We start from the raw sequence: 7,634 nt of genomic DNA on the forward strand, positions 1-7,634 counted from the left end.
AGCAAATGAAAGAGGGATTCGTATCAACAAAAAAACAAATTTCACAGTCATACCAACCAGTGACATGTCCGAATAGATTGAAACCCGAAACATTAAAGAAATACAAAACGTACAATAACAGACAGAAATAATTAGACATTAAATTTAATCTCAAAGTATATAACTTTTATAACACATTTAAATCATGAATAAATTGAAGAAACAGATTATTGTTGTCCCTTATTTATATTTCAATAACCTTCTTTTATCATTAAAAACTTAAATAAAACACTTCTGTGAAGTAGCTTTAATAGCCAAGTAAATATACAGCAAATATAAACTAGGGGAAAAAATACAATTTTCTTGTTATATAAGTGATAATTAGTCATGTGATAAAGTTTACTGACTTTAGCTTTAACATCTTTAGAGCTATTGAACATTTTTGACCAAATGTGATTCCTGTCCTCATTTAGAATTCTTAAAAATAAATTATGACTTTGTTTTAGCATCAACTTGATGAGTGTTCATGAATAGCTGATATCATTATTAGTTTTAATTCATTAGTTTTATTTATTTTTAAGATTATGTGCTTCTTTTTTAAGTTCTTAAGACATCACATTTTCGGTTTTATTACCACAGTAGTTAATTTTCTTAACTGTTATTTCTCTGTCAGATAAATAAAACAGGCATATCAAAGGACAGCTCGGGTCCTAAGGAGTTAAATCACGGAGCTAGCATGTAGCAGTTAGCAGCTGCTGTTTAGCCATCTGTCTGCAGCATGAAGAGCTTCACATTAAAAACAAACAAAAACTGTCTCTTTCTGTTAAAATACCTTTAGAGGTTCTTGTTTGAGTTATGACAAACCAATAGAGACACTTGCTGTCAGTTTAAAGCGTTTTTAAAAGAATTGTTGGTCCCAGAAGTTAGCTTTCTAGCTAGCTTTGTTTACAAGTTAGCCTTCTGGTTGAGCTGCTGCCGTTTTCTGCTGCATTTTCTGGTGATGACATTTTGGGATCTTATCATGACATGCAGACTTGTAGTGGAGTATTTATCCGAAATGGTAAGATGAAATATAAAGCTCTGATCATAATGAGAATTAATGAAATATCCGATCCTGATCGGACAAAGGAGTCCGATTCCGATCGAGTCCCCAACCACGTGATCGGGCCCGATTTCCGATTACGTGATCGGATCGGGACATCCCTAGTCATGTGATTTAGTAACTTGAGGATTCCTTACAACCTGAATCTATATTGGAAAGATATTATTATATCTGATCTTAAGTTACGAACCGTATAATAATGATTCATGCTTAGGAAAAGGTAAGGTCGAGCCGGAATGGAATTATATAAGTTCACTTCCTCCCACTCCCTTTTAGGTAATCTATCTTTTATTGTCTAGTTATCCTGTGTTTGACATGTCGTTATGGATGTGAACTTCTGTGTATTTCATATGAATTATTATTTTTTGTTTTCTTGATTGCTTGAAATATACATTAATCATTAGGAAATGAGCTCAGTGACTCCTCTTCTTAGTGTCATGGAAAATGGTCATATTTGTCTCCTGTCTTCAGTGTGCACTTGGTAACTGAAGGAAGAAACAACCCGTTTTAAACCAAATAAAATGCACATAAATACAACTGGAACATGACTACTCATTATAGATTTAGCAGCAAAAAAACACATTTGAAAAAGAACTTTGATGTCTTTCAAATCAAAGCGCTGTGGTTTATTGCTCGCTTCCTTTAGCTAACAGCAGCTGCTTGACCTTTTACTAAAACATCTAGAACCAAAGTCGAGATTCCTGCTGCCTTTATTTCCTCTGGTCTTCCCCTTCAGGCCTCCTGAGACGTTCTCTGGGAATCGTCAGTCTGTGAGGTGAACAAATCCTGTTTTTGATTTTAGCTGTGGCACATTTTGGGACAGTATTGGTGGACGCCCACACCGCCGTTCTCCCTCTGCAGTGGCTGTGGAGCATGTGACGGTTTTCTGAGCATGCTGAATGGATTCATGTGTCAGGAATGCATCAGAGCACACAAACGATCTGATTGATTCTGTCTGGACAGACACTAATGGTGTCATGAATGGCGTTGGGGTGTTTCCAAATACTAAACTGACAGACGAGGACCACGAGGAAGACTGGATTAACTCCTAAAGGTTTATTTAGGACTAAACTAAAGTTTGTTTATTCATGAAATGATCATTTACAGCTGAGGTTCTGTTGGCCTGCTGCACAAAAACCAGAAAAGAATCAAAAAGACTAAATTTAGATAATTTATAATGAAGCTAAATAGAGCTTTAGATTCAAATCAGCGTAAGCTCAGCGCTAAACCGACAGAGTCCTAGAATGTCTGTGGGGAGACATGCTGCAGTCATGTTGCAGCCGGGGGTGGGGGGGGGCATTTTTCTTCATATTTTTGATGATCCTCGTGTTCAGAAAAAATCCAAAACAGCAAATCTAAATGTGACAAAACTGGACAAGAACTTGAAATGGGATTGAAAAAGACAGTGGATGATGGGAGGGAAGAGATCAGGAAATTCCAAACAAAACCAAGAAAAGGAAAAAAAAAATCCCTTTTTCTTTTTCTTTTCATTGATAAGATGAAATCTAGGTTCTGCAGTGGTCTGCTATTGTATGTTTTAGTTGAATTTTAAAATGTTTATGATTTTTTTACTAAACAAAATAATATTTAAAATAAATAATTAAATTAAAAATGATAAAGGATTTTCAACTTTTTTTAATTGTATTTATTAAGTAATTATTGCAGTTATTTTTTTTTCATTTTAATTTTTTCTTTTTTTATTTATTTATTCGTTCAATATTTTATTGAAATGTTATTTTGTAATTATTTTTTAATTAAATACAAGTAATAATTTAAAAAAAATGAAAAAAAAAATTAAATTTTATTTAAATATTTATTTATTTTTATTTTATTCCGTCATTCATTCATCTTCTTTTGTCCTTTTCGGGGTCACAGGGGTGCCGGAGCCTCACCCGACTACTGATAGGCAAGGGAAGGGTTTACCATGGACAGGTTGCCAGTCTGTTATTTAATATAATTATTTTTATATACATGTATATGTTTATTTATAAAAAGACTTTCAACGTTGCATATTTTAGTTGAACACAATCTCACTGAACGTCTTTGTTAAAGTTTACAGCTCTGTCATGTTCAATAGTTGTGCTTCTTCTATCAGAAAACAATTAAAACGGTCTAAGAAAGCAAACTTTATTGACAGATCAGAGACAAAGTGCCTTCAGTGTCTCTGACCATGATATCTTTAACCTGCATGACTCCTCAGGTTTACACACACCTGACATTATCGGGTGTTCACTCTCATAACTGAGCTCCTGGAATGGATAAAAAGTCAGATTGCTTGTTGACTTGCCCACTAACCTCAGTCGCTCTGTCTGAAGTGTCAGATTCTAGTTCAGGAATACCTGCTTCCCATCTGACTCAGTAATTCTCCAACATGTCAGTTGTATCACAAGTGGGAAAACTGTCTTCTCCGTTGCCTTTTGGCTACTCCCTTCAGGAGGAGTCACGTTGGATCATGATTGAACATAACCCTCTTCATTTACCCGGGCTTAGAACCGGCAAACAAAAACGCTGTTCCTCCTTGTGGTTGCATCAAAGCTAATGAATCTAGAGCTTGAACTGCAGTGAAAAAGTGTTTGGAACTCAGGATTTGGAACATGTTTGATGTGAAAAGCAGCGAGGCTGCTTGGACACATATTGAGCTGGGAAATCCGATAGTGTTGATTTGTGTTTTTTCATGATCACTGCAGACTCCGGCCACTCTGGAGGCTGGCCAGATGACACCTGAGGAACCTGAGAACACCTGAGGACAACTCTGGACTTGGACAGCTTCAGTCACTAGCTTTGACTCTAACTCTGGAAAGGTTCAGATCAGAAACGTGTCAGTGCTTCAGAAATGCTCACATCTGCAGATGACACGATGCTCTTCAGTATGCAGGATCATCAGGATCATCTTCACTTCTAAGCTAAAAAATGATTTTGTTTTTTTGCAACAACATTGATCTCTGCTGACCTGTTGGCAGCCTGGGTGAGTCACATGACTGGGTCACTCAGCGGGATGGGGGTCTGGCAGCAGGAAGCGGTTCAGGCTGATCTGGGTCACCGAAAGAGCAAATGTGGTGGGAATGTGTCTCATAGACAAAACGTGTTGGGGTGTGTGTGTTTGTGTGAGCCATCTGTCCTGACAAGATTACTGGACTCAGACAAGAAGTCTGACTGGACGAGATTAGAGAATGAATATAGGGCAGGAGAAAAGGCAGAGACCAGGAAGGTGAGACAGACGAAGGATGACGGAGAGCAGAGACAAAGATCTTGAATCGAAACGAAAAATGAAAATAAGTTCTTCTTTTACCATAATTCAAATGCACTCAGTCCAAAAGAAAACATATTTATTACACAGTCAGTGAGTGTGAGTGGAAAACACAAGTTAAGCACTGGAACAGAGCAAGCTCACTGCGTTGTCATGGTAACAGGATCCTACTTTCGCTTTCCCAGCTCAGGTCCACATCTCTCTCAGAGGCTCTCGGTTTGACACGTAGTGTTGAAAACATCAACAGGCTGTTGGATGAGTCTCTTTTCATGCTCGTGCACACACATCCGCCCACACGCCCAACATTCCCGCTGTGAACTCCCAAGTTTCACATCCTTATCTTTGCGGGTGAGTCTCCACTTCCCTTCCTAGTAGCTCGTCCTCGTCTTTCTGTCACTGAGACGCCATGAGCAGACATGAACAGCTAAGGAGCAGCGAGAATCACATAAACATTCATCATCCATGTTCATCCTCTCTTTTCTCCCCAGATGGATGTTTGGCTGGAAAAGAGTCCCCAAGCTGTTGCCTTGGCAACTCTGAAGAATTTCTCTGTGGCTATGACAACCGGTGATGCACATCCGGTATGGTCGGCGTATTTTTATTTAGATGCCTAGCAGGAGGCTGTTGCATGTGTTGGTATTTGTTTGAGCTTTTGTTTCTGTGATTGTTTTAATTTTCTCTGACAGAGTAAAAGTTTTCATTTATGCTCATAAAATATGGAGTGGAGTTTTTTCTACTGTTTTAAAGATTGATGCATTGAATCTTTAAATAACTTTGCTAACTACTATTCTGCATCTCGTGATGGTTAAATATGTTATGGGCATAAATTGAAGACTAAAAATGTTGCTTTTGTAATTTTCAATCAAATTCTCTGATGTGTGGTCGGTGCAATCATCTGTTGCTAAGGTAAACTTTATGGCCCCCTAGCAACAATGTTCAGCTGGTAGTGCTGGGCGATATGGAAAATAATTTATAAAGATTTTCTCTTAGGTGGCTATGCTAGCCAGTCGCCTGGTGGACAGCGTAGTGAGTTCTGCTGCCCAGGGTCTGGCAAAGCAAGCAAGTGCTGCCGCCCAGGAGTCAGCAGAGCTAGCAGGGTCGCTATCCAGGCCTCCAGTCCCTAGGCAGCGAAGCCAATGTGGGCAAACACAGCTGGGGCCACCACGGAAACTGTGGACAAACCCAAATGGGGCCCACATTCTCTGCCCACTTTTGAACCATGTTGCGCCCACTTGGCCTTGCTGGCTGGGCAGCTGGTATTCACGTTCTTTATGTAGGTCCTTCAATAGTTAAAACTTGGATATGCAAAGGAAAATATTTGAAAAAATTCATGCACAGTTGTGTAGTGCTGAGGTTTTCTTTTGAGAGCCACATAGGCTAACAGAAAAAGTGTAACAATCACAGGGTGTGTCTAAACGTAACAATGATGTTTTTCCAGAAAGAGACACACACAATCACATTTTAATAATCCCTTTCTGTAATCTTCACAGAAAAAAATAAATCTAAAATGTTCCAAAAATTAAAGCAATAAATAGAGAATCCTCACCTGTCATGGTTCTGTTGAGACATTGGAGGGCTGCAGCTCCTCTCATAGGGTTCTTATTAGTTATCTATATCTTTTGGCTCTTTAGGTTGTTTTATTTTGTCTCTTCTGTGACCTGACACAGTCTTAGTGACTACATAAGTAGATTTCCTCCAGATGGTTCATGATATGGTTTAAAGTGACTCCCCACCACATGAAGATCCACAGTTGGAGTTTTTCTGGTTGAACGATGGAAAGTGACATTTAGAAGGTTTTGCAGAACCACCTGGTTGGGCGTGCACATCCACAGTTCTTGTCATTCTGGCAAAAAAGCTGCAGAGAACTTCAGTGAAGGTAAAGCGGCAGGCTTTAGGATGACCTCCAGTTCTTCTCAGCTGTTAGCCATCTTTCTTCATCTCTCTGTCTCTCTCCCACAGCCGTCCTGAAGCTGGCCGCCCCGCTGTGGGTGACGCTGAGACTCCCTGACAGCCATATAAATAATCAATAAGACCACACTCCTGCTGCTGTGTGCATTTTCACCAGAAGCTCCTTTGGACGACCTCATATGTGTGGAGTTCAAGCGTGCAGACGTCACACCAAACGGTTTGCTGTCAGGCCCTCGAGTTGTAAATCATGGACGAAGAGAGAAAAATATGTCATGCAATAAAACAATAAAATACATCAGAATGAAGCTGTGGAGTCAGAAAATGAAGATTCATATTTTGTATTTGCAAAAAGGCTCTTGTTTGTCACTAATGATCAGGGGTGTGCCAAAATATTGATATTCCGAGATATCGCGATATTTAGTCCTGGTTCTCAGCAAGTATCGATGTTTTGTCTTCATTTGAAGATGCTGTAAAACATTGTATTCGTCGTCTTTCGACTGCCTGTCGTGAGGACCGATGTGCCTGCCAGCTAGTTGAATATTTAATTTTTGTTCTTTTGTTTACGACAAGTTTGCACTAAATAGTAGCACTGCTGTTCGTGTTTACTATTGTTAATATAGAATTTAAAAGATAATTCCAATTCAATTGGTGTCAATTCTTGTCAAAATATCACTGATTTGCACAATAGTGCATGTTATTTGTTGCACAAAATAAGACACACATTATTTATTGTGTGAATGTTTAGTAAACATTCACACTATTGGGATTCTCCTGCTCCTTTCCATACATTTTTCAGCACGTAAAACTCAGTCACACTTTCATCAATCTTGGTATCAAAACGTTCAGTTTGTTTAGGACATTACTGCTTGTATTTTGGGTTTTCATAAACTTTATAGTTTTTGAAAATATTGAGCAAAATATGCCCCATAGGAAATAAATGAGAAAGTCTTCAAATTTCAAAATCCTATTTAGATGTTATCAACGAGCCTTTAAATATACCCATGGGCTATGTTTCCATCTTTTACAATGATTTAAAAAGAAAATGAGTTTAGCTTCTATTTTCGCAAAATGCTAACGTTTTTTACTAATTTGGTTTACTGAGGAATTTTAGGCTATTTTGGAGTTTACCTAGAAGAGATAGTTTTTTTATTAATTTGACCTCTACTAAAGTTTTTTGGGCTAATTTGGAGATCAGCTCATATGAATTGGGCACTATGATTTTGACCCGAGCAAAAGTACATTATTTAAAATTTGTTGCATTTTTCGAGTGTCATGGGTCTCTGGGTAAAGCCTCACATGTCCCAGGATTGAGTGGACCAAATGCCAAGTGTACAGTATACATTTTTAATTTATTTGGGGAAGTGTCTTCTTCTCAAATTCGTACTTTTTCAGTCATTT

At 38.3% G+C, this 7,634-nt stretch overlaps 1 long non-coding RNA gene across 3 annotated transcripts; it reads left to right on the forward strand.

The window, feature by feature from the left end:
• The first annotated feature begins 3,310 nt into the window (after nucleotides 1-3,310).
• LOC112140736 lies at nucleotides 3,311-7,017 on the forward strand. 3 transcript variants are annotated; one of them, XR_002918239.2, is made up of 3 exons: nucleotides 3,311-4,676; nucleotides 4,817-6,204; nucleotides 6,288-7,017. It is a non-coding gene; the product is annotated as an uncharacterized LOC112140736 (long non-coding RNA). The 3 variants fall into 3 exon arrangements; XR_004948604.1 differs by having other exon boundaries at nucleotides 3,311-4,046; nucleotides 4,514-4,676; nucleotides 4,817-7,017; XR_002918241.2 differs by having other exon boundaries at nucleotides 3,314-4,676; nucleotides 4,817-4,909.
• Nucleotides 7,018-7,634: the final 617 nt, after the last annotated feature.

This window comes from Oryzias melastigma, linkage group LG11, assembly GCF_002922805.2.
Source record: "Oryzias melastigma strain HK-1 linkage group LG11, ASM292280v2, whole genome shotgun sequence".
Classification (NCBI taxonomy): Eukaryota; Metazoa; Chordata; class Actinopteri; order Beloniformes; family Adrianichthyidae; genus Oryzias; species Oryzias melastigma.